Genomic DNA, 27,236 nt, shown 5'->3' with positions numbered 1-27,236 from the left:
TAGGTTTGCATTAGGTTTTACAGTGCCTGGGTAAGAAAACAGTAAGCTGAATAAGAGAACCTGGAAAAGCTCTAGGTTGTAGGTATTCAGAGATCATGTACCTTTTTTCTTGGCATTGAGTTTCCATGCAGAAACAGCTGCCTTAACTGATTCTGTAGATGTCTTGTTTGTACTTTTTGTCAGTCAGTTTGTAACTTTCTCTCTAAAGAATGACTTTTTTACTTTAACTGTAATATTTCAATATTTTTAGGATTTCAGAAGTGTGAAAGTGAAACACCAGCTATTTTTGAGGCTATTTGTCTGAAATGTGCAGCACAGGTATAATATGTTCCCGAAACCAAAGAAGGGAAGGGCTACTCTTAGTAACATCCATTCAGAGCATTACATTTAAAGCTATTCCTCCATTATTTTCCTGTAGTCAATATTTGTACTTTTACTTTTGTTACTTACACACATGCTCTGGCTAGCAACAAATAGCAGTCTCAGACCCCATGGACTACTAGAATGCTCTGAGTACTGCATACGTTATGGTCCCAAGTGGGAGAGGATGGATTGACAGGCTGAAATTATTAAAAAAGAAAAAAAAAAAAAGTGAAAACAAGCTACTGGGAAATACGTGTTGCTCAAGAGATAAAGGGCAGTTATGCCTCTCTGCTTCATACCTAACCTAGGCTGCATGAAAAATATTGAAGGAACATAACCTTACCAAAATGGTATTCCTGGATAAGGCTTTCTCTTCAGGAAAAGGAAGAAGGAGAGAGCAAATTGAGCCAAATGTTGGTTGGGCTCCATTGTGTGCTGGTGGAAAACCTCTATGGATCACACCACAGACTGTGTTGTGGCAATACTGGAGAAGAATCAAGCCTTTTGCTTCCCATAAGTATGTATCTTCTTTATCAGTGAGTTGATCAGAGGGGTTTATGCTTCACATTTGCTATAGATGATCTTAGAAAACTTTTGATACATCAAGGATAGAACAGAGCAAGAGCGGGTGTTCATACTGTAATCGACCTTACTAAAATTCACACTAATGAAACTGAAGTCTTTCTAATCTTAAATACATTTCCCAATGTATTTTATAAATTGTTTATATTTTCTTCCTTGGTGAATTTTAAGTTGAGTGTATTTTTTTAAATGTGTTTTAAATAGTGGCTCTAGACTTGTTGGTATTCATAGTAGACACATCTAAACATAATAAATCCCCTTTTGGCAAATACCATATTCTGTACTTGAGCTAAAGATACTCTTTGCTATAGAGCCTTAGGGATTACACCTGAATTTCATTAAGGAAGTCTAAGTAATATCCAGAGGAATCTCCCCATGTAGAATTGCTTCGGACTGGTTAGGACAAGATGGGATGCAGCTACCAGCACCGCCCCGCACCCCCCACCCCCCCCCCCCAAGGATTTGTGTTGTTTGCTTTTGGTAAGAATAAAAATTGTATTGAGATGAGCAGGATATTGTCTGTGAATAATTCGGAGAGTGAAGACAGATCTATTGTGCTGGAGTCACATTTTCAAGGAACCATATGTTTTATACATATTTTTGGAAATAAAACGGTCAGATTTTAACTGAATACAAAGAGTTGATGTACAATACAGGATATTGGGAAATAGGTTTGCTATAAGAACACCAGTTAAGCTCAGTCTGTGTAGGAGAGTGAAAATTCGGGAACTTTATTCATTGATCATATTATGGTCCATTTATCTCCAGAAGTGTTGATGCTAGAGGCTGTTCCCCATAGATTATTTGTTTACTCTGTGAATGCTCAGGAAGGGTCCTTGGTTATTTCATCATCTGTTTCCCTTTTCAGGAAAAAGATGCAAAAATGATTAAGGCCTTTATTCTATGATTTTGTTTTGTTTATTTATTTAGGAAGTCCTACTCATGGTAGCCTTAGGTGGAGAAAGGAAAAAGGGAAGACTAATTTACCTGCTGCTATGCATAACAGAGCCCACTTTTAGAACTGAATTATGTACGACAGGTGTTAAGGGTATTGCCTGTGCTTAATCTCCTGCCAATTTAGAAACATGAGAGGAAATTTTCATCTTGTCTGAAACAAAATGCTTGACACGGAGTTCGAGATACTCATTATTAATCTTATGTGCTGAGTTTTCACTGTGCACCATATATAATCTCTATCCTGGGATTTTACATGTTAAATCTGGAGAGCTGTTGAAGACCAATAGATCAGTCTATTGGACTCTGTTGGAGATCAGTCCAAAGCTTGAAGTCTCTTGATGCTTCCTTTCTCACAACCTCCTTTTGCATGCTGTAGAAAAATTCTTTGTCACAGTTTTCTGTAGAGAATTTAGTTCTGAAACTGAACATTCAACTACCTGGATTGGAAATTTATAAACAGATTTCTTTTCTGGGAACACTTACTTTCAATGTTTGTCAATTTTTTATAGCTTGGACTAGACACAACTCTGTGATGATGATATCGGTTGTGCAAATGTATTCCTGCAGGGAAGACCTTTAAAAGTTTACAGAAGAATTCTGTACAGAAGGTCTGTTTAAGATTCTAACTAGGTCAAATCAAGGCTTATAGACAGAAAACTTTTTTTTTTTTTTGGGGGGGGGTAGTGGTGGGGACTCTTCATTTTCTGCTTGTTTGGCCAACAATTCCAGGTTGTCATGCAATAATGAATTGCCTCTCATCAAGCTGATTGCTTCTGTAACTAAATAGATATGTTTTTCTCCATCTGAGAAAATGCATTGCAAAAGTATAAAGTGGCAAGTAATGAAAGTTAATGCAATTAATAACTCTATTGTATATAAAGTTGGATAGTGATAATGTGCTGAAGACTCAGGTAAGCCCTGTTTATTCTACATGATATTTCATAGTTAATGAACAGCTCTATTTAATTAGTTGTTAGAAGTTGTAATCTTAATAGATTTATTACCTCTAAATCGCGTTCACATTTGAAGTCCTTTGTGTTTAAACAACTTATGGCGTTTTTACAAATGTATCATCAGAACCATAGATTTGGTTGTGTAGCAAGATGAAGATTCATGAGAAAAATGACCCTGAGAAGTCACGGTTTGCTGTTTTATCATGAAGATGATTTCCAGCTTTTCAGGAAGACGCACAGATTTGCTGTACTTCTGGTAATCAATGGTAGTGCTTTCTGCTTTGAAAAGCTCTTGGTTACTTCCAGTTACTTCTATTTACTTCCTTTTCATCAAAAGAAAGGTAGAAAGTAGGAGGGAATCTTTTGCTGGCCCCTTCAAAAGTTTTGGAGATTTGAGCAAGTTATAAGCTGTTGAAAATTGTCATAGTCTGTCTAGCTTTTCTTTTGTACAGTGTGTTCCTGGCTTGCTGCCAAAATCACTAAGCATTATTAGCACAACACTTGAACCATCTTAGTGCCTTGCGTCAGTATGACACACAAAATTTAAACTCCAGACAGAACGCAGATAAAATAGTGGTGGCTACGACTGCAGCTGCTTTCCTCCTTCTAAATACCCTTTGGCCCAGACAAAGGTGTCCTGGGGCAGGTAATCAGAAAAGCATGAGATCAAGTGTCATGTCTGCTGACTGATGTTAATAATCTGTGCTTTCATAATCACTTGTTACTGAGAAAGGAATTCTGACCTACCCAAGGCTGTTCTGCTCACCCTGCTGTAAATCCTGCTCCTCTTCCTCTGAAGGTACCTAAACACCTTTCAAAGCCTAGCCCATAAACTGGGAATAAAGCCCTAGGGAGGGGTTTTGCCGAGCATCTAGCATTGTTCCCACTGAAGTCAGATGCGTTCTTGTAATTGTGAATTTTAGTGTAGGATAATTAAACTAACACTGAGAACTTCACGCTTTCTAGGTGGTTGACAGAAAAGAAGATCCCTGCTGGTTAGCCACGGAGTGTCAGGCAAATTACATGATTAGACTTTCTTAATTTGGTCTAGCCTGTACATATAAACGAAGAAATCATTCTTTGCCAGAGGCTGGCCAGTTGCATGGAATGAAGGAGACAACTTTACAGAAAATAGTGTTTGATGTATATTATTTTACTATCTTATTGGCAATTAGGAAAGCAAAATGCAGATTGCATAAGCAGCTGTCATTTTTGTCACTTTGAGTCCTCGTTTCTACAACCTTGCTGAAATTTCAGGAGATGATAACTGGTACAGAGTCTTCAGGTCAATTTGTGGGGAGATCTAACTGCTGATTCTTGCAGACTTGCTTTTAGAGAAAGACCTTTATATTTGTTTCAAACGGTGAGACAGATGCAGGATTTTGGCAACTGGTTTGATCCACATTCAATAATTTTTATTAAAATATGAATGGCAAAAGAATGATGTTAAAGCCGGCTTGAACCGAGATGCAGCAAAAGGCTTTTTGGAAATACTTGTTAGGTTAGATAAAGAAGGAGTGAACCTGACAATGCCGCTTCTGATTCTGACGTGTTGCATTCATTCATGGAGCATGTGCCAGTTTACTAGTTTGAGTTTGTGGCTTTGTGTTGTACTTTTTTTTTCTTATGTCTACAAATTCATAGAAATCTTGTAGGCCAGATGAAATCATTTAGTGGGGTAGGTGTGACCAACAGGCTGGATGCTTTCCATACCTGCTTTAGAAGAGAAATCTTCAATGATCATGCCTGGGAGTTAGGACTGCTCTGGTCATATTTCCATTTTAACAATCAGGTTGTATCTTACGGAAAACAACCATTAGAAAAAAACTAGAAGCCTTTTAAGAATATGGCATGGAATGAAGGAAACAGGAGACTAGAGTGTAAAATATCTAGATGTCAAATTTATCTATTTATCACAAAATGTAGATGAGAGGATGAAGATGAAGAGAATGAATAAACAGCAGATGGAAATCATGTGGACTGGAGCAGGCTAGGAAAATAATTATTTTCTCATTAAGTATGACTCCTTGCATTTTTTTTCAAGATTCCCCATGCCTTTTTGAGCATCTTCTCTAACCAGGTCATGAAGAGCCTCATGATGATGTCCAGAACATGTCTTTTGTTTTCTGCAGTGCCCCATTTCTTGTCATGTTGGGAACATTTTTCTAATAAATGGTTTTAGTATTTTCGCCTTACCATCCTCTGGGAGTGAATAATTCATTTCCAGCAGACCTGCTTTTTGTGTGCTCAAACTTAGGTTAACATGTGCCAAAATAACAATGATTTGCCAATGTCTCTTGAATTTGTTTATGAGCAAAGAGAAACATTGGCTGTGATGCTTTTTTTTTTAAGTGTATGTGGCAATATATTTCATAGTATATCTGAAACGTAAGTAAACATTGCAATTCCAGGTTAACAGTTTCAAACTTATAATTAAGTAAAATAAGTTCATTTTAATGTAATGATAATGCTGGCAGATAAGATACAGTTTTCTATGACAAATTAGGTCTTTTCACTGATATGTTCTGTTACTTTCGCTGAAGTTGGCTGCCTGGACAAATTTTTTCCCCTTTTGAAAAGGGAGAGACATCTTGCTTACCTATTCTCCAGTTCACCATTTGATAAAGTATGTTATTACAGTTTGTGGTGTTTTTTCTTCCCTGTAAGTCTAGAATTTGCTGTTCTCAATCTAAAAATTATTGGATACCTTTCTCCTGATGGATGTGTCTGTGCTGTTGCACATGGTTTGTGTCATCATAGACTAGATTTAATGCACAGAGTTAAGTTTTGGATTAGCAATGTAACTACCACATCAAAATCAATAATTTCCTTTTATAGAGGTGAGGAAGAATAATAATTGCAAGTCAAGGCCTAAGTTTATGCAAATGCCTCTGAAATTCTAAACACATCATGTCCTAAATCAAAGTAGTGAGTTTATTCTGATAGTTGTCTTAAAAAACAAACACACACACACACACAAAAGACTTGGAAATTTCCTTTTTAATCTGAGTGGAAAATTTCCTTGTATGAAAGAAAGATAATAGGGAAAACCTTCCGAATAGGACAGGAATGGTCAGTTTTCCCATTTCGTGTTCAAATGCTTGATGAAAACCCACGTGCATACACCAGACCTTCTATAAATTAAAAATGTAGAAGAGTTTAAAGGCTCTAGAATGCAGAATACCTGGATCTACCCACAAAGTTGTTTCCAAATGACAGTGAAGCATCATGGTGGATGATGTAACTTTAGGAAGTATGCCAGTAAAGCTATCATTTAAGGCTTGTCTACATAGAGAAATAACCCAAAATAGATACCAAGGAATAGCTCTTCTACAGTAGCTCTCTGAAAAGATGTCAAGAGTGCTTTTTTTAGTCCACTTTGAAAGTGGATTAAGCTAAACTACAGAAAGACTTTTAGTAGGATTGTCTGTGGGGGAGTTAGAGTGGAATAGCTGTGGTACTTCCATGTTTTTACAATCACTTCCCCACCTACACAAGTCTGCAGAACAGTTTTGAACATTTTATACCTGTTCTTATTTGAATTTGTCATTTTAGTACTTAGTAGAATTTTTCTTTTGAGTTTGTGACAATGTACTACTTCCAAAAACGTTTCAACTGTATTTATGAAGTAATTAAGAGACATATGAAGACTCTGAGTGGATACTATTCTAATTTAATGCTGGTCATTAGTAGTTAAGTAAGCCACATAAAAACATTGATTCTAAATTTCTACCTCATATCTGACAGCAGAATACAGGGAACCCAATTCAACATGTATAATTTTCAGAATGTTAATAAAGCCCCTGTATTCTTGGCACAGAGGAAGACAAAAACTTTACAAATAAGCCATGAGTCGGGTTCTGAACTTCTTCATCCTTAAGGCTGAATCCATGTAGCAAAGCAAAATACGTATCGTGAACATGGGTTCAGGAACAGCAGCCTAATACATTTTAACACCAGCCTAAGAAAAGTATCATTGCGTATTTAATGGACAAACAGAAGGAAAAAAGATGATGCTCAGCAGCATCACACTAGAAGAACTGAAACTGTGAACAGGATGCAACTCAGTTTGTCATCCTTATGGTTAAAATCCCAAGAGATCCTCCCGATACTCAAAAGTGTAATTTTGTAAGTGCATCAAAAATTACCATTTCCATCAAAGATGCCTTGTAGGTGGATATATTATTCTAATGTATCATTTTGCATGTTCTCAATAAGATTAACTTGCTTCATAGTAAAAATGCCATGTTCAAAAGCTTTCAACTGTACATATTATATTAGGGTTCAAAAGATGATTCGTAAACAGAAGAGAGCCTATTTCATAATGAATCCTTTTCAAAAAGCGGATTAAATATGTTCTTCTGTGCATAAAGGAAATTCCTTGTTATTCCAGTAACACTTTCTCATATTGTCCTTCAAATTGGATGCTTCAACCTCTTCAGCAGAAAAGATCTCATGTGCCAGTAAGTGTTCAGGACAAACAGAATCTAAATAACACTAGAAAGGCACATCATCCCACTGGGAAACTACAAACTGTTTTCTGTGTTCCTTGGCAAAGACACAGGCCCCAACCCATAAGTCGGGTACTGTGTGAAAAATACTGGTGGAGACTCAGCAATGGGGAAGATGCCCATAAAATTCCTAGATGGGTCCCATCTAGGAATGAGACTTTTAAACCTGGACAAATGTTGGCTGCATTGTTCTTATGCTGCCAAATTCCAAAACCTTTGGTGCAAAGGCGCTCCAAGCCCTGGTTGAGAACTGACAGATTTTGGTGTTTGCAGCTTTGGACCTGCACTGACCACAGCAGCCTGCTGCAGCCAGGGCTCTGCAGTGATCCGAGTGCACAAGGCGACACGGCTGCAGGGTCTTTCAGGCTTTCCCTCCATGAAAACCCCATTGCTGTACAGTTCTTCCTGACGTTCTTTCTACATGGTAAAATCTTCATCCTTCATTTTTGTTTGCAAAATAATTCTGCAAAATACATCATTTGTATATAACAGGCAGTCTCAGTCTTAGTGATAGGATACAAATGGCTATTAATGATGAGGAAATTGTCAAAGAACAAAGTTTAGTAAAGCCAAAATAGTAAAGAAATTGATCCTACTCTATTGCCAGTTTAGTCTGCACATATTATCTGAATGTGATGCCGTTCATAGTCAAAACAACACAGGCAGCTATAATAGATTAAAACTGCTTTTCCTCTTTTTCTTCTTGAAAGACCAAACTTTTACTGTGTTTGTTACTTTGCTTCAAGAACATAGGGGTAGACTTTACGGTTTGTTTAGCCATGAAGGGATGACAGACTAGGGGGGTGGTAAGGGGAGCTTAGTTTTGGAATGTAAATACATGTAGAGCTCTTCTCCTTTTGTTTAGCATCTCTTTAAACTAAGACAAAAAAAATCAGTGAATGAATGAATAGCAGCATGGTGAAATACCTAAATGTTTGAGTTAAAATTTTTGGATGTTTGAAATCCTATTTGGATCCTTTTCCCAGATCGCAGTGCATTCATATGCACTCAGCAGGAAACTTCATGGAGATGCACATTTGGGCAGAAGGTCTTTGGCGGTGCCTTTTTCTTAACTTGTGTCTTTTCTTCTTTTGAAGAAAGTAATGGCTTAAGTCTGACTGAAGAACAATCTTTTTTTGTATGTTCCTTATAAGAATTTACTTATGGTTCACAGATTTTACCCACCGTCTATGTCTGCAATCCTTTGGATTTAAAACAGCATATATCCCACTGCAGACAACAGGAAACGCCAAATTAAAGACTTAATGACATACTGCTGAAAGAAGACAAAAGGTGACAAATTATAAAACAGCCAGCTAAACTTTTAAAGAAAACGCTGAAAAAACCCTACATTCCAACAGCTTGAAAAGGATAAGGATATTGTTACACTTGCAGATATATTAACAAAAATTAGAATGAACCATGCTGAATATAAATTTAAGCATTTTTTTTGAAAAAGTTAATGTGTTTCATTAAAAATAGTAATAGTAAAATAAAAATAGTAATTTCCTAGGATAGTGAAAACAGAGTTCTGAGCTTAAAAAAAAGAAAGAAAGAAAGAAAAAGAAAAAACCTGAATATATTTTAACCTTGTTCTTATTGGCTACTAAATCACAGACTTCATTTTTGTAATTGTGAAACCAGTGAATGTGTGACTTCTACCCTTTAGAAATGATTAACCTCTGCTGCTGCTGCAACTGCAGTAGTGTCAGCTTTCTCCGTGATGGCACGGTGGCTGTGTACTCTGGCCTTCCAGCCTCTGGCTTGATTTACAATGGGTGGTGCGTTCTTTGATCTGTTGGAGTTGTGCAGAGATGGTGGAAGAGGAGTGAAATGAGTGGCAAAGAGAAAAGAGGGGTCATATACAGATGAAAAAGCAAGGTGGCAGACCTTTCCAATCCCAGTGATGGTCTTGATCCTGTCATTTATTTAACCACTTAAATATTTGCACTCTGATGATAGATACTCTGTATTAATATCCTCGATGTCATTAATTTAATTTCGGACCATAGCACTTTGTTGGTAGCTTGGGATGTACTGCTTCTGTTTGGGAAACGGCAAGAGGAGTTCAGCTAGTAGTTATGAGAACAGCAGTGTTGCATTTGCTTTAGATACTGCTCCCAGTTCACTGTAAGGGTTCATACTCAGAGGTTACCTGCTCAGCAGTTTATCAGCACTACTCTGAAATCAGATCAGAGGGAATCTGTCACGATCTTCAGCATGAACTATAATCATGGTAGGATTACGGTGAATCTTCTTATTCATATGCTCCAAAAATTATTTGTATATTCCCATCACTGCGGCTGACATATTTAGAAATGCACAGCACCCGTTTAGTTGATAAACACTATTGATGTTTTACTTTGGAGATTTTTCTTACCTTTTGGAAAAACAGAGGAATGATTACTTGGGGTGGGGGTTTGCTAGTGGAATCAAATTACATACTAGAGGAACAGCTCTGTATTCATGATCCCATTTCTCATGAAGTGTTTAAATAGGAACACTTGCAGGCCTTTGTGAAGTGTAGTATTTACCTAGTTCAACTAGTGATGCTAAATTTCATTGCTCACATAATAATAAAACAAGCTTTTTTGTCCTCCATGTATGCCTCTAGACTCAAAAAGAACTTGCCATGTACATATATAAACATATGTATAAACACCTATCTATATTTATAAACAGTCATCTGTCAACATGCTGGGAATACTCTGACCAGTTTTATCTCCTTTTATGTATTGTCTGCATCTATCTGGTGCTTGTGTTCTTAGGTGCATTGTAAGCTTGGGGCTGGGCCGTCTTGTATAGGCAGCACCTACTGCAACGGATGCAAGTCAACAGCTGCACATGGGGCAACGCACTAAAACAAAATAATGAGTGACTGACTGGTTGTGTCAGACAAACCACTGTCACTGTGAGTGTGCAGCACTGACTGAGAAATATCAGCACTGCGCACTGATGGGATGAGTGAAATAGAGAAGAGCTATTGAATTATTTTATTTGGCGCTGCTCTGGATAATATGAGACGCCAATTTTATTTCTTTGGTTTAAAGCTGGACTGAAACTTTTACCTCCTCCTATATGGAAAAAAAGTTTGCCATTGCAAAATTGCTGCTTTTTGACTGCTGCTATTAAGCAGCTTGATTTTTCAGTAAGGCTTGGTTTTATAAAGTGTCAAAGTCCATTCGAAGTTCTTGTTTTAACATAGCGTTCCTCATACTTTTTAAGCCAAAGTGCTACTAGTCTTTTTAATAAATACATGGATAGTCGAACTCAAAAGTATAGACGTTGCTCGGCGGTCTGTGTTCTCAAGGCTGTTATGCAGGCTAGTTCTGAAGAACTGAACAGCCACTCTGTATTTATGTGCATCGTAAGAGAAACATGGATTTTTGAGCTCTCATGGGGTGGAGCTGAGTTCTTAAGAGTTGTCTGTACAGTGTACCATACAGTGGGGCCCCAGCCTTTAGTGGGGTTTGTAAATTCTGTCATGATAAAAATTAATAAAGGAGAATATTGTTGAAAAGATAATTTAGCCTTAGAGTATTGCCTTTTAGTGCATATATATATATATGCACATATATATATATAAAATAAACCCAGCTATTAGTTCAGCCAAATTTTTTTTTTTAATACATATAGAACCATTTATTTGTCATTGAAAATAAAGGAAATGTTCAAATTGAGAAAAATATTCCAAATTTAATTTACAAAAAGTGAAAAGCAAAGATGAAGCATGGGAACTGATTATGAAAAAAAGTTTGTTTCTCTTATTCATATGACAAAAATTATTAATCAGAGTATTCCCTAATGATTTGCAGCATCTGGTAGAAATGGAACAGCAGCTAAAGCCTGCAATATGATAATCTTGTGGAAGAAATGAGTAACCATGAACAGTATTTAGCAAGAGAATTTAAGTTTAAAAATATAGGCTTTCTTCTTGTGTAGTTCTGCCAGAAAGCAAAAACAAACAAAAAAATCAGTAATCTGAGACAGTAGCTACAGTGAAGGAAGCTTCCTCATGATGAGCACATCTTGCAGCAGCGAGGAAAGGGGCAGTAATGCCTTTAGAGGGAGACAGTGAATGTAATTGGGTTTGAGGTGGTTGGCTTGGAGTGGTAGAAGGGGAAAAGAGATGCAGAGGAACAGGAGTAACAAGATTAGGGCCCTTTCTTCTTTAGGACTTTCCACCTTTCCATTTGTGGTTGGAGGAAGATGAGAGCTGGCTGTTGTCTCACCTGGGTTTTGGGAGCCAGAGGCTCCTAAAATTAAACTTCATGGGTGTGGAGAACATTTGTTGTTGTTGTTACATTTATGTACTAGTAAAAATAAATAGTTTGTAGGTTCTGCTGAAATGCAAATAATAGTTACACCCAGAGCTAATTTTGTGTTAAAGGAAGGTATATACTTTCTGAGCAAGTTCAGGTACAATATTCCAACCATACTTGCATAAAAATAGCCCTGTTTACACCTATAGTTTCAGTTGATGCAAATATTGTTTTAAACTTAGGTTAGAGTCTGTGGAGGGTGCATGGTGGTTAGTCCTAAAAACTGTTTTTTGTTTATGCCCAGAAGTTGTCCAGTGCAGGCAGCATTCAGTACAGGCTTCCTTCTGTTGGCTGCCCAGCGTGTTACAGGCATGACTTCAAAAGCCAATCTGCAGGAGGGAGGAACTTTTTATTCCTGTGTCACCTCAGCCTTGGGTCTGAACTGTGAGGCTGCAAAAATTGCTGCTGATCATGGTAGTGTGAATCAGGGTTTTGCTTTCTGTATTACTGAGAATACCAGCTAATCCAGAAATTAAGCAAGACCCTTGATTAAATTTGAATGGGCTATCAAACTATCATCAAATGGCATCAACTTTTAGTAAGATAGGGTCAGAATTATCTTCTGCAGTGAAATCCCTACAGGCATCGAAGGAATGGTGCCATGAAGAACAGACCTGCCACTGGCAACTCTCCAGTCCTGCAGATGTGAGGCGGAGGAGGTTCTGCAGGATTAGGGGAGTGGAGAATAAGCTGTGTTCAGCTCGATAACTCTACCCTGGTTTAAAATCTTAGATTGCACAATGTGGGTGGAAGGTGGCAGAAGTTAAGAATGTTTCATAAAAATGTTTATGCAAAAAGTGAAAGCAAAAGATGAAAAACAAATCAAAAGTTGAACCATGTTTGCAGTAATGTAGAAAGTAATCATATGTTTAGTTGACATACAAAAGGGCTTGTGATTTCTCAAAAATGCTTAAATAAATTTTAAACATGTCCATGATCTCGGCTGACCACATGAAAACTGCCAAATTTGTTTTAAATGAGCGATTTTAATGGTTAGTTTGCCATATCTTTTTGATGTTAAAACCAACTCTCTTGCAGTGTAATGGACATTTATTTTAAAGTGGTATTATCACTGTTATCTTGGCTACCAGTGCTATACTATGCTGAGCCGCTGGGACCCTTCACTGCTACACTGAAGTTTTCTAGCCACCAAAATGCAGAGTAACACAAAGCCTAACCAAACATAAAATAAATTACCATAAGCATTTCTCAAAAAGTAGAGCCGGGGTCCTTACTGCCTTGTCTGAATCTTCAAAGCCATAAGTGATTTTTTGCTTTTGTTTTGTCTAGGTGTTGCTTCAATGGCATCCTAAATGCAGCAAAGTAAACATTAAAAAAGAAGAAAAAAAAAGGCAGCAAACACACACACACACAAAACCAAACAAACAAAAAAACAAACAAAAAAAACCAGCACCACCACAACAAAGATTTTTATTAACTAGAAAATGCAAGGTGTGTATTTTGAAATTAAGACTTGCATATCTTGTTTTGTAATTAAGAAGCTCTCACCTCGCTTTTAACCAGATTGCTTGCTCTCACATATGAGACTTACTGCATTTTCTTACAGTACCTTTGCCCTGTGATGGCCTCTTGTTTAGTGATATTCAATTCGGCTGCCGTTCGCTGGAAGTTCACCCCCTGGTCCCAGACTGTTGGTTCTTGAAATTTGCCAGCTATGCAGATAGAGACATAAAGTAGCCATTTGTTACTTGGCTGGTGTCTACTTCCTCTCTTTTCCTCCCGCATGAGATGTTTTCCTCTTGTGTTTTCACTCTTTAATATGTTTGTGTAGCACTTATCAAAACAGACCCAAACAATGTAATGGGTGTTATGTGTCAATGATAATCAAAGCCATGGTGCTTAAACCACTTTACAAAGGTTTAGGTTTCATCAGTATTCTGAGGTGTATTTGGAAACAATTAGGTCTGTTCTTAGAAAAGACATCCTTCTGACTCTGAACAGTTTTTCTTACTCCAGGCAGAAAAATTCCAACAAAAACAAGTCTTCTCTTGAGTGGTTTAAATAGTTCTGGGAATGACAATCTAGATTAATTTTATATACTCCAAGTTTGCTGCAAAATCATGTGAAAGATATTGTACCTCAACACTAATTAAATGTGTAATATTAGACTCCTCAGACAAATGCTGAGTTTTATAGGCAAGTTTGTATCTTCATCATGTCTCTACCAGGACACAGGTTTCAATCAGGGTTTGGAGATGTGGGGGGAGTCTTGTCATGTGTAGTATGTATGTTTTGCTGAAATCATTTGCAAATAACCACATCTGTTAGCTATTGGTGTCCTTGCTTAATAGGCAAGTTTAAAATAACTGCTTATACTTGTGTGCTTCTGATTCTTTCTTTTGCAAAACAGATGAACCTCTGTATTCCAAGAATTGTTCCAAATCATATTTTCTGGCACTGTTCTTACTTTTAGTCATTGTATGAATTAAAATATGCTTTCCAGCTCTTGCCTAAGTTGTCAAAAAAAGTCTCTATAGAATTAACATGCATACAGTTTTTGCAATCTTTTTTTTTTTTTTTTTTAAGCAATGTTAAATTTGCTTGAGCAACATTTCTTGTTTTGACTAGTGGGAGATCTAAAAATACGCTACTGTATTGACTGAACTAATTACATTTCAGTTCTAGCCACTACCATCTGGATCTCTGTCTTTCTGGTTACATTTTCATTGCACAGATTGCACACGAATGATTAGCACCAAGAGCTGATTGTCCAAATTTTGTTCTGGGTATTAGCAGCAGCTCTGCAGAACCACATTCAAGTTACTGTGCCCTTCATTTTCCTCTGTGGGTGCTGTGGTCCGGTCTGGGGGTCGCCAGTTCAGCAGGGATGTGGAGAAGGTGGGGACAGTCCAGTAGCAAGCTGCCGAGTTGGCCAGAGGCCTGTAGCCACCTGGCTTACCAAGAGAGGCTTTGAGGGAGCTTTGAGGGACTTCTCTAGTCTGGCAAAGAGAGGGCTAAAATGCAATCAAAATAGATGCTTACTTGAAGAGCACTTAGTCAACCTCTTCTTGGTCAGGAGACATGACATAAGGAGTAGCCAGAAGTAGTAGCTTGGATGGCTCATGCTGGACATCAGGAAGGAAATCTTGTGAATTAGAGGCAGAATTTTCTGCTCGAGTCAAGTGATCTACCAGGCCATGGGTTTCAGAGTTGGTAAAAAGCGAGTATGTGATCAATACTTTCTTCCTCAAACTTTTCATTCCATGGATCAACTAAATCGAGAATTTTTTGTGCCTTGCTTTAGTATAGCAAAGGAGTATGCTACCTGAAGGAAGAAGAGCTGAAGCTATCAAGTTGAGTTCAGGCTGAAGGCACTCCTGGGCATGGTGAAAAGTTCACTCGGGTGGATGTAGATCAGGCAGCAGGGCTTGCATAAGTCTTAGGTTAACACTCCACAACACCCTGTGCCTTCTCTGTTCGTTGAGCTGCTCCTAAGGTCTTCTGTGCCATCTCCCTCTGGCATGATGGTATGTTTTATCCTGGAGTATGATCAGTTTTACCTAGTCTTCGTTGTCTCAGCGTTGTAGCACATAATTTTCTACTGTTAGCAGAATATCTCAGGGAATAGCTTATTGATAAAACATTGAGAGAAAGTGGAATGTCATGACAGTGAAAAGCAAAGGGCTTTTATTTAGGTGCCTAATAAGGATTTAGGTAGCAAGCTTTGCCTCTGAAAGGTCTATTGAAAGCTTTCAAAACACAGGAGAAGATTAAATTGTACCAAACCAAGTCACAGAATTAGATGTAGTAAGTGTTCGAAAAGCAGCAAAAGAGTATTTTAAGATCCAAGATATTGCTGATCATCGCTGTTAGTATAAATGATGGCATTCTCCCAAGTAACTTGTAGAAAAAAGATTGACATTATGACCTAGGACTCTGTCTGTTCTATAATACAAACTAATTCTTTCAAAGACATCTCAACATACAAGCTTATCTAATCATAGTGTTTGGACAGCCGTCTTTCCTCCTCTTAACTCTTCTTTTAAGTTCCCACCTGATTTTAGAGACTAACTTCTCAGATATGGATGCTGTCACATACATAAAGTTTGTCCAGTTTATTCAGCCTTATTGACTGTCTTTTGTTCATATGTTCATGTACACTATACTGGTACTGTATTTGATACTATGGTACAGATAATAGGAATGGTCATATTCACTGCAGAAATCTTGGTGGGGTTTTCTTGGTGTTTTTTTTTGTTTGTTTGTTTGTTTGTTTGTTTTTCTTAACCAGCCAGTAATTTAGAAATGAGTACATTTTAGGGGAGGCTGTCAACAGCAAATAAGGTATGAAGCAGTGCTCATCAACTGGGAACTATGTACTACTGCGAGGAGTGAAAAATGCTCCAACAATTTCAGTGTCACATAGTTTGAAAAGCTTGACAGAGAAAGTTTCAGTTACCTAATGGATTTAATAAGTTAACTTGATTTTTATTCTTTATTTCAATTTCTGTCCCCCCCCTCCCCCCTCTGCCCTCCCTGTCCTTGATAGCTGTTTCCTCACTCCATAACTGAAAGTTTGCATTCCCAGTAGCTGTATTAACACTGCAGAATTTTCAGTAATTCTGTTTACAGCACCTTTTGGTGTGCTCTCCTCTCTTTTCAGGGAGAGGTGTTTGTTCTAGGGTGCCACTATGATCCATTTTACAGTGCAGCCACACAGCATCGTCACACAGGAAGGTTGGGAACTTCTTCCAGTTGCTGCTGCAGAAATTGGCAAGTTGGATACCTCCTGAGAAGTGAAAATTTTAGTTCTGCTTCCACATTGTAAGCTGTGTTCTGTCTCATTATACTACCCAGCTGTTTGCCAGGCAATACTGCATTAACATTTAATACTCTTTTTTCCATCTGATTATTTTTTTTTTGTTTACAAAGGAGGACTAAAGCTTTTTTTTTTTTCTCATTTGTATAGGTCTGTTTTCTGTAGCTAGTCATTGGACCAAAGCAGCTTCTCTTCAAGAGGGATAAAAAACAGTTTGTCAGTGATAGCACAAGGTTTATGACCTGTTCCATGGGGCATAATTAAAAATGGAATTCAGCCCCTTTTTGCAGAATAACTTTGACACATCTGGTTTAAACAGTTTTAGTGCAGAGAGGAGATAAATAGAAGTTTCTTTACACAGTAGATTAGTTTCAGATGAGATATAGGATTCCCTAAAACTCAGGTTCATATAAAAAGTACACCAATGGGACAGCCACCCATGAAATGTGCGTAGTCATCCACTGAATATGTGAAAATAAATGGTAGACTTTATAGCACTAAATAAATAAATAATAATAATAAAAAAATCTTGTCACAGCCCCAGAAGAAAATGTAAGGTAATCACGCAGAAAAGGAGGAGGACCAGGGCTGAATTCCTTTACAAAATCCCTATTCTTTCCCTGCTCTCTCTGCCAGAGCACCTCTGATCCAGTTTTATTCCAAGTTCCCCATCAGAATGTTCATGTTTTTACAGATATAGCACATTTTATGACACCCACTAAAGTTATCTGCTGTGAAATTCAATTGTTTAAATACTTTGTCCTTTTGTTACCCTTTTCTAATGGATTGCCAATACATATTGCTTTCTCATCAGATGCTGATAGTCCCTTTAGTAGACATTACTATTCTGTGAAATGGTGATGAACACACAATACTGGCTTATAGATAGTGAAGTACAAAGTAGTTGTTTCAGCACTTTGCTCTTGAATAGAAAAATACAGTCTGTGTCTGTTTAATATTCACTAGGATACCCTGGTTTTTAAGGAATGTTGCTGGTAGATACCTCTCTAAACATTCAGGTACATTGTTGTTGTATGCATTTTAGTAAATTATTTTTATGCATTTTGAGAGAATTAAGATATGGAGGAGAGGTTTAGTCATATACACTTAAATTAAGGCATTTGTGAAGGCCGTATAAAGTTTTAACAAGAAGTGTGCTTTGCTGCATTGACAGGTAGGAGACCTGATCTGAATTGGGAGCTAGATTACTGGCTTAAATAAAGGACAGCACATGATGGTGCAGTTTAATTTTGATGTAAATTATTTCTAACTTACAACAGGGCATCAATTAATTAGTAAAATGTATGTTTTCTCAAAGTAGTGTGGTTGTGAATCTGAGATACCAGGTTTTAATGTCTTCAGAATATCCCAAGAATTATCTCACTTCTACCACAGACTGCAGCAATACAGTAGTTCTTGACCAATTTGCATGGGGAAATTGAAATGATATAAAATAACAGTTGAAAGAATACAAGTATTTTTAACTTTAGCTGGAAGTACATACAGTTTAAGTCACTGTAGGTGGTCTCAGCAAAGCCATTTCAGATGCAGAAAAGGGGTAGTGTTTTCATTCCCTTGTGTTATATGTACATTATCATGGTTCAAGTTAAACTATTTCCAAAATAATTGGAACATGAGGAAATTGGTTACTAGCAAAGTTAATTCAACCCACCTCCTGCTGTAAACCTTTTGCTCTCTAGAGAGGATACATTTTGTTGGGAAGAAAAGAGAGAGAGAGAGAAGTAGAAATGTGTTGCTCTATCATGTAATTAAGTAACTGACATCTTTTTATGATAATACATTTGGGTGGTCTGTTCTTGAAACACTTGATTTGTTAGGAAACATAACCATTTCCGCAAGTAATCTCTAAGTCCTAAATATTTTGAAAAAAATTTGCATTGCGGTATTGCATCAGTGCATTACTCACCAGTTAAACTCTCTAAACTGCTGTCGCTTGGCATTGGAGAGGGCTTCCAGGTTTTTTTATATCAGCAAAAACTTCTGTAAATTATAATATTGTTTGGCAGAGCATGAGGAGTAAATACTGGAAAACTAGATGATTTAAGAGAAAACAAATGGAGAAAGTTGAATCTCATTTTGCTTTTCCTTGGGAAAAAAAAAAATAAAAATCCTAGTAGTTTACAAAACATAGAAAGTTTGAAATTGACTTCAGTCACAGTGTTTGTTTAGGTGTTGTGACCCTTTTGTATCCTTGTTGTAGTTTCCTCTCAATCAGCACAATTCTGATTGTCCCCACTGGACACTTTGGAGATTTAGAGACTTGCTTGCTGCAGTGAACCTCAATGATTTTGAGGTTAGGCATGCTGCCACCGAGTCTAGGATCATTTTAACTGCCAGTGGTAATGAGCTGCTGAGTTTTTCAGATTAAAAGAAAAGCACCTTGAATACATTTAAATATTATGCTAATATACATAAACACTAATATGTTGAATAAAGTTCCTGTAACCAGAGCAATCTACCCCAAACTAATTTTTGTAGACTCAGCTGACTGTCAGGTTAGTGATTCCATGCACAAATGTTTAAACTTTAGGTACCAGCAGGAAATAGCTAATGCACTCTATAGTTTACAGTTGGTGAAGGGTCAATATGAAAATATTTCTGTGTTGCAGTTGGTGAATAGAGTCTATGATGGTTTTTCCCAAGCCTGGTTTGAAACACTATTGCTTTTCTAAAATCATAAGCATCTAGAATCACCTTTTGAAAATGCAAATGTACTTATGGAAACCCAACTGACCTTTTTAAAAATGTGAGAGAAACACAAATAAAAATAAAATCAAGTTATACCTATTTGGTTAAAGATTTTAAAGATAACATTCTTCTCAGTTTATTTTCCATGTGGTTCCACACCTATTAACTTGCAAATTTTTGCTGTAAAACAAAAATGACAATTTGAATTGAAGTAATCTGATGCTTGAGTTATTAGGAAATATGGGACACTATTAGCTTTCCTTCTTAAGGACATTCAGGAACCATTATGTTGTTATTCCCTTGTTCAGAATAAGAGCAAAGGTAGGACGTGAAACTAGAACCCTCTGCTTCCCTCTCTTGTGCTCTGCGCATGCTGCTGTAACAGCAGCCAAACTACGGGCCCTGAGTAGTTAAATGCTGTGGCCATGCCTTCGGAATAGGGATTTGGTCGCTCACAGGCAGGGCCATAGCTCGCACAGTAGGTAGGACCTGTCAAGAGAGCTTAGGAGGTTGTGGAGTGATTATGCGTTTTGTTCATAGGTGGGAACTCTGCTCAAGAGAGGAGTCTCTCTAGGGAAAGAGCAAAATCCTCTCTTGTCATGGCTCAGAGGCATGCTGATGCCTCCTGCTAATGCTCAAGTTTCTGCTGACTGTCTAGACAGTTCCCATTCTGTAACTCTTCTTTTGTTTCTTACGATGCTCTGTGTCTGCAAAGACCACGCTCATCTCTGACAAGAACATTCTCTATGGCTTGATTAAGTCAAAGTGATCAAAATCTGTAGAGGCAGATTTTCCCTATAAGGTTTGTCTCAAATCCTTAGTCATATGCCTTTGGCAAGCTGTTTGTCATTCTCCAAGTTAGGAGTAAAGGTTTAGATTTAAATAAGAAGATCAGACAGTGCACAGTTCCTACTATTCTGCAGTAATTTTGCCTCTTCTGAGGGGAAAAATGCCAGTGCTGGAAACTCTTAACTATATTATTTCTCAAGCCAGTAGAATTTAAGTGTGTCTACTATGTGTACACTTACTACTATAGAGCCTGACTTATGGTGACTATACAACAGAAAACCACTGCACGTTCTGAATGATACTTGACAGGTATCTCTGTAAGCTGTTAATACCAGCAGTTCAAGAAGGTATAATTCTGTATCAGAGGTGGGAAAAAATAGAAAGTATTGATGCATTTTGATACAAAGTTTTTGCTTTAGTTTCTAGGCTTGAGCTACAGACTCTTAACTGTACTTTTCTAAAATCCTAGACTCAGAAGATTCCTGATACAGATGCTGATTAGAACCTCCTTTGGGAGTGGTACTGGTCATTTTCCTTTGAAAGACTGAATTTCTGACAATAGCAGCTGTATCTTCATAGCTTTGTCTGCTAATACCAAGAATATAAAATACTGGGCTTTCTGTAGCAAAAGTGGGCCATCTTTCTTACTGTCTACAATTGTAAATATAATTGTAACAACCAAAAGGAAAATGGGGCCAAATCAGATTCTGTGTGGAACAGCCACAAGCTGTTTCAGAAGCTGCCCCACAAAACATTTATGGCTGGCCCTGAGCAGAGGTGGCATAGCCAGCAATACAAGTTCACCTCATTGTTATCTGAGCCAAGTACAATGTGTTAGTGAAACCTATGGGTGAGGACAGTTTAAACTAACCTTTTCTTTGAGCTAGAAAGTACTGGAGCTTGCACAATTAACTATTCCATCTTGCTCAAAGTTTGTGTAGGGGGGAATGACAGTGGAAACATCTGCAGCACAGTAACTTCATATCCTGCTACAGCTGTTAAGCAAGAAGATATCTCATTCCCCTTGGATCCATTTATATCTGAGATTTTAAAGAAGGAAGCCACTTGTAACTACATCAAATGCTATGTAAGATTTGGGATGTGCCACATTCAAGCATTATGATGCTGCATGCTTCAAAGGCAGCTTGAAAGCAATGCATCTTGCACAGCAAGACTGTTTAATCTTGCTGTGGTATTTTGCTCTGTATAAAATAAAGTCACTTGTGCAAAAACAGGATCCCTTGTCCTGTTTTGTATCATGTGAAGTAATTTACTTTTTTAATTCTAAAAGGAGGATTATTATTTTAAGTATGCTTGAATTCATTCATATGTTTTAGTGATAATTCATGTAATTACACCTGAAATACTCTATAAATACCATTTTCTTTCTGTGCACTAGGTGTTTTCTCAGAATATGCAGCTAAAGAGAATTTTTGAAATTCAGTCTCCTCATTGGGTCACTTACATTCATACCGCATAGAAGTACTTATATTTGGATCAGATGGTTTTCATGTTTTCACAGAAATGTCTAAACAGGAATAGGTGCAGAACAAAGCTGTCCCCTGCATCTCTGAACCTTATGGGCAGTGTTGCTTCCTCAATGGGTGGTTTTGCAACGTGCCGAGCTGGAGCAGCGACAGCTCTGGTGACCTGAACGTGTACAATAACGTATAGCAGATATCTGCAATGCTGAAGCTCAGCATCCATTTTTACTCAGCACTTCTTTGGCTCTGTCAGTCACTAGGATTGCTTGAGCCAGGAAAACAGCCCTCCATATAAGCACTGCCCAGCTTGTGGATGTGTGAGCACTGCTGGGGAGCTTGCTAGGCTGAGGGTCTGCAGAAACAGCACGGGGAGATTCACCACTGACTGGAAATGCATTGCAGCTGCAATGTCGTACTCTCCCTCCCTCTGACAACTTTTCAAAGTGAAATACTGAACAGAGGGGAAGAAATGGGGCCTCTTGTGTCCTTAGACCAGAATGTCTTCAAGTCCACATGCTTACTGACAGACTGCTTGGAAATTGGGTTGAGTCATGCTGTATGCAGCCCATATATATCAGCAAGGAGGCAAGCATATCAAACGTACAATTAGTAATGTTTTGTTTGCTTCCCTACCCCCACCCACCATAACTCAAATGAAATGCAGTTTCAGACAAATTTTGTTTACTTACTTTGAACTTAGCTTATTGCAATAAGCACTGACCCGCTTTTCTTTATTACTTAGAGAGTGTGCTCTTAAGGCTTTGTCAGATAGTTCAGTGAATGTTTGCCTTTTTTTTTTTCCTTTTTCCAGAAAATGATGGAAAAATTACTTTTATTTGGGTTGAAATATGTTCATCAATTGTAAAACTCCAACTCTACGCTAGTTTCTGGATACAGTACGTGAAACAAGGCTGTCCTGTATCTCTTAAGGATAGCATGTATACCCAGGCATGCAGCAGAGGATTAAACAGACATGCAGCTAAATCTCTCCCATAAAAAAGATATTGTGTTATATTGTATATGACCTGTAGCCCAAGACACTTTTATGAACTGCTTATCCACTGCCATCCCAACCCCTACTCCCCTATCTGGTACCAGCACTCATTATAAATCATCAGTGTTTCTCTCTTTCTCTTAATATCTTCCTGCTCAAGTTGCATTCTATTTTTTTTATAATCCTTGAGATTAACATTTAGAAAAAAGATTTAAAAAATATTTTGCTGGGTTTTGCCTTTAGGTTATGCTTTGTCCAAGTGATTACCCTAATTTTAAGCATAGCCAGGGTAAGAGAACTGCTGCAAGAACCATCTGTCTGGACTTACTAAATGACCGAGAGGGTGTCTGTCTGGGTGATCTGCATTTAAATTGTATCATCTTATCCTCATTATCTTTTTGTGTGATTGTCTGGGGATTTTTCTGAAAGATTCCTTTAGCATAAATCACAATGTATGATTTCTGATACCTCATTTTTGTCTGTGTGGTTTAAACCAGAAATATATTAAATTTGGTCCTTAGAGTCCTCTTGGTCATTCTTTTTTGTGCCTTTATGAATTAAATCCCTTTCTCCTTTTTTTTTTTTTTTTTTTCTTCCAATCCCTGGATTATTGTTTGTCCACTGGAAATAGCTGATGTCTGAAATTTGCAGGGTGTGTGTGTTCCACAAGCTTTCAGTGTATATTTGCGTACAGCTTGTTTTAACATGTTAATGTGTTTTTTTTTTCTCATATAATCTAATGGTGGTGGCATTTTAATCAGTTCTGAAGGACCACTCTGAAATAGCCTGTGAAATCTGAAAAATACTCCAAAAGGAGCTGACTACGTCTGAGATACTCATTAACAAACATCCATAAATTCATAATTGCAGACTTACTTCCTTGTTTACCATTTTTCTTTCATAACGACGATGAGACATGACAGCTAGTCCCAGGGGATTCCTGCACTTCTCGGCTGGTTGATGTCACACTGCCTTTAGACCTGCATCTCACGAAGTAACCAAGGGACTCACTGATCTCCCATAAATGTGCTACCTGTCACATCTGATTGTCTTAAAACAGACGCATCTTAGTACTGAAATGGAGAAATATTTGTGCATAAGGGTTTGAACTCTTCTTACAAAGACTGCCTCATTTTCTGCAATAGATCCAAAACTGGGATATGGTTTAAATTGAGAACATAGTAAAAACATTTTGGTTGTAATTGTAAAGATTTTGTTTGTGGATCAGTGTACCTTTGTTTTGGTGTCGGGGAAAAAAACAACAGTGACTTTCAAGTAGATTGAGGTCTTTCACTGTATGAAAAGTATTCTAATTACATGTTTGATACTGAATTTCTACTCAGAATTACAGTTCTCTTGTTCAGTTGGTAATTTCTCAAGGTGCAGAGAAAGCTCAGTTCCAGGCTTTTTCTAGTTTAACTGTCAGCTGCAGAATTTGTTCAGAATTCTATATCTTGGTAAATAGAATGTCTTTTTTGGGCCTTTATATTAACATGCTTTTGTACATTTATTATGATTATTAAGTAAATGCTGTTTTTGTGTTATAAATTCTTTGGACTGATCTAGATGTCCCAGGATACTTCTCTGTTGGCTGCTGTGCTCTGGATTCTGGACTGAATTTTAAACTGGTGTTTGGATCTGCTCAACTGTGCCGCTTAAACTCTAATTGTCATATTTGGACTAAAAGAGCAAGCAAAATTTTTCCCTGAAGGTTTGGATGTGTTCATCATTCAGCCTTAAAACTGTTAAGCTTGCAAACAATTTGAACTTGATTGCTCTTCTGCAGAGTTGCATCCTGCTCCAAACAAAATTAACAGCAAGAACACTTTTGAAATTTCCTGGGAACAGAATTGGGCTCTGACAACCTTGTCCAATGTGCTCGTCTTGCCTAAATTTTCTCAGAATTGGTATGACCAGTGTATTTGCACTGATGCTTCGGCTTCCATGCCCAGTGGCTGCTGAGTCCATCAGTTTGGCTGTATCATATTAATCAGTCCTACTGCATTTGATCTCAGTGCCACTTGCTGTCATATCACGGTCTCTCTTGCTCTCTGGAGCTCCCATCAGGCTGAACATGGTTGTTTGGTCAATGGTTTAATTTCCTTGTCAGCTCTGTTGGCATGTGGGACTGTGATACCAGTACAGTGTGGAAGCACAGCTTGGGGTGGGGGGTGTTGTGTCACCCCAGGGCTCTGTGTCTGGGGACACTGCTGGGGCATGGTGTCCCGCACCAAGCCCGTCTGCACCCCTTCCTGCCTGGGCGGGCTTCACCAGACACATCCCTTCTTGCAGGGACGTGACTGTCACTGGCTCCTGTCAATCAGCTCTTCCTGCCAGAAGCACCCAGTATGGTCTTTTTCCCCCTCACCAAATACGAAATTTTGGGTGACTTAAATAGAAGTAAAAACGCTACACCTTATCGCTCTAACAAGAGGTAATAGTTTGTGAGTAGTTTCCAAATATTTACCTTTATTATTAAATTTTCCAGACACACAGCATGCATTCTAGTTTGACACCTCTCAAAACTGAGTGCCGTTTTTAAGGGAAGACCGTAACTTTTGCCTGGAAAAGTGATGTAGTGAGCCATTCTAGCCACATCTATAATTATGTAAAGCTGGCATCTAAGATGACAACATGTAATTGCAGAAAGAAACAAAATATCTACATAATTACCAGTTTCATAAAGTACTAGAAAATGATGAGAGAGAGCATATTGCAAATCTCCAAAAATAAATAGTTTTTAAAGTCATAATCATTATAAAACAGATTTACTTGTGAAGACAGTATTACACATGTTGTAGGTGACAGACTACCCTTAACGTGTAGCACATATGTGGCTTGAAAAAAATGTCAATGTGAGCTGTATTAATAATGAATTTTATTTCTCTTCTATCATCTTAATGGATGTAAGTGCACTGATTGTGAAAATTAGGAAAGAATGGATATTCTTTTTTTTTAAAAAAAAAAATTGATTTGATTTTAAAAACATTTTTTGAAATGAAAGCCTGGGTTTTGAAAACATGGCCTTACGTGTATTTGGTGAAGCCAAAGCAAAAGAATCCCCTTCATTAGTAGATAAGCTCTCATTTTGACCACTCCATCAATTATTTTCTTTTTCTTTCCCTTTTTCTCTTTTCTTTCCCTTTTCCTTTGTTCTTTCCCTTTTCCTCTTTTCTTTCCCTTTTCCTCTTTCCTTTTTCTTTCCCTCTTTTTCTTTTCTTCTTCTTCTTTTTTCTTTATTCTGTAGCTGGCTATCTTGGAAAACTAGTAAAATACTATCATTTTCCAGATAATGTTCTTAACTTCTTGGCATATGTTCCTCCTTTCAAACCCCTCAGGATAATCCACAGCTCCACAAAAACATGAGTCAAATACATTACAAAGTTCCCTCAGAGAATCAACATCTTTTCCAGCTGTTTGGATACTCTGTCTAAAACCTGACCAGACCTCTCATCTCCCAGTATTGTTTTGAGCTTTTATTTTTCAACTTTGATTTGTTCAATGTTATAATTTCTAAACTGAGCCAATAATTTTGAGTCTCTTCGGTTTTCTTTACAATACTTACACTGGACAATAAAATGATCTATTATCCAAAGAAGATTGCATTGTTTTCAACTATTTCTATTCACTAGTGCAAAATTTCTTACCCATGTCAACAAAACCCTTTTTAAAATCCTCCCTAGGCAGTTTCATATATTATTTATGGATTAAAGTGTCTCCCAACCATATTCCTAAATAGACTTCTAGTTGTTTTGATTGGTTTCGGATAGGTGTACAGCAATTATGGGGGCCATATAAAACTCTTGGTAGATGTTCTTATTTTAAATATAGTTCTGGCAACTGGATAAGTTACATTTTTATTTATTTATTTATTTATTTTTAAAGAATGCATTTGTGATCATTCCAGTTAATTCCTTGTGTATTTTGTCTGGCAAAGTAGTATAAATCTAGTTGTAACAGCTTTAAAGATTGGCAAGTTACCTAGTAAGCAGCCTAAGGTGGGAATTGGGCCTCAAAAGTTTTCCATCTCAATTAGCAAAAATAAGCTTATCCCCTGCACTATCTACATAGAACCATTTATTTTCTTCTAACCTTTAATAAACCTGCATTGACTATGGAGAGAGAGAGCGTTATGTTAAGAGAATCCAGTGCTGGACCTCTTAATATCCGTGAACAGTATGATCTCCCGCTCTATTTTTCATTTGTTGCCTGCAAAGGGAACAAAGCAGAGGAGCCTATAACCATAGTAACACAACGTCCCAAATCTCACAATATATTAGATCATACTTTTAAAATAAAGTACTCTATAAAATATTATAGCCAGAGATTGTGAAAGTGTTTGTCACTAGAGTTGCCCGGGTGCAGCAGAGGTGCTAATTGTGTGTTTCTGTGCTTGCTGGTGGAACTTTGTAGCTGAAGGTGGAGGGGAATGTGATGAAGGCACTTTGACATGATCATCTGCGAGCTCTTCTGATGCTCAGCAAGCTGGCAGGTGGCTTGTAGCTCTGGGATGTGGTGCTGCTCCACTGGCACCCCAAATGAAGATCCCAGTCCTGTGCCTGGCCCGGTGTGGATGATCCTGAGCAGTCGTGCCAGCAGTCAGTCCGGGGATTCTGTGCTCGTCGGCTTCAGCCTCCACCTTCCCTCCTCTTCCTCCCTTCTCTCTCTGGCTGCTGACCCTCTTCTGTATCAGCTGAGTGGGAGGCTTGCATGCTATCCACAGCTCCATCCTTGCCTCCCTGTACCTGATGCAGCTCACCAGCATGGCATGACCCAGTTCAGTCTGTAAGCT

At 37.8% G+C, this 27,236-nt stretch overlaps 1 protein-coding gene and 1 long non-coding RNA gene across 18 annotated transcripts in view; one reads left to right on the top strand and one right to left on the bottom strand.

The window, feature by feature from the left end:
- Nucleotides 1-27,236, top strand: part of ARL15 (ARF like GTPase 15) — a 216,847-nt gene that overhangs the window by 131,799 nt on the left and 57,812 nt on the right. The gene's annotated exons all lie outside the window — the stretch shown is intronic.
- LOC308185901 overlaps nt 1-27,236 on the bottom strand; it is an 87,833-nt gene that overhangs the window by 34,448 nt on the left and 26,149 nt on the right. Inside the window, exon 2 of the long non-coding RNA XR_013943814.1 lies at nt 1-27,234. This exon is cut by the window's left edge and continues 34,448 nt beyond it. This is a non-coding gene — a long non-coding RNA (uncharacterized lncRNA). The remainder of the gene's footprint in view (nt 27,235-27,236) is intronic.

Source organism: Anser brachyrhynchus, assembly GCF_964034855.1.
Source record: "Anser brachyrhynchus genome assembly, chromosome: Z".
Classification (NCBI taxonomy): Eukaryota; Metazoa; Chordata; class Aves; order Anseriformes; family Anatidae; genus Anser; species Anser brachyrhynchus.
The sequence above is the reverse complement of the archived record's forward strand: the minus strand, read 5'-3'. Positions and strand labels throughout refer to the sequence as shown.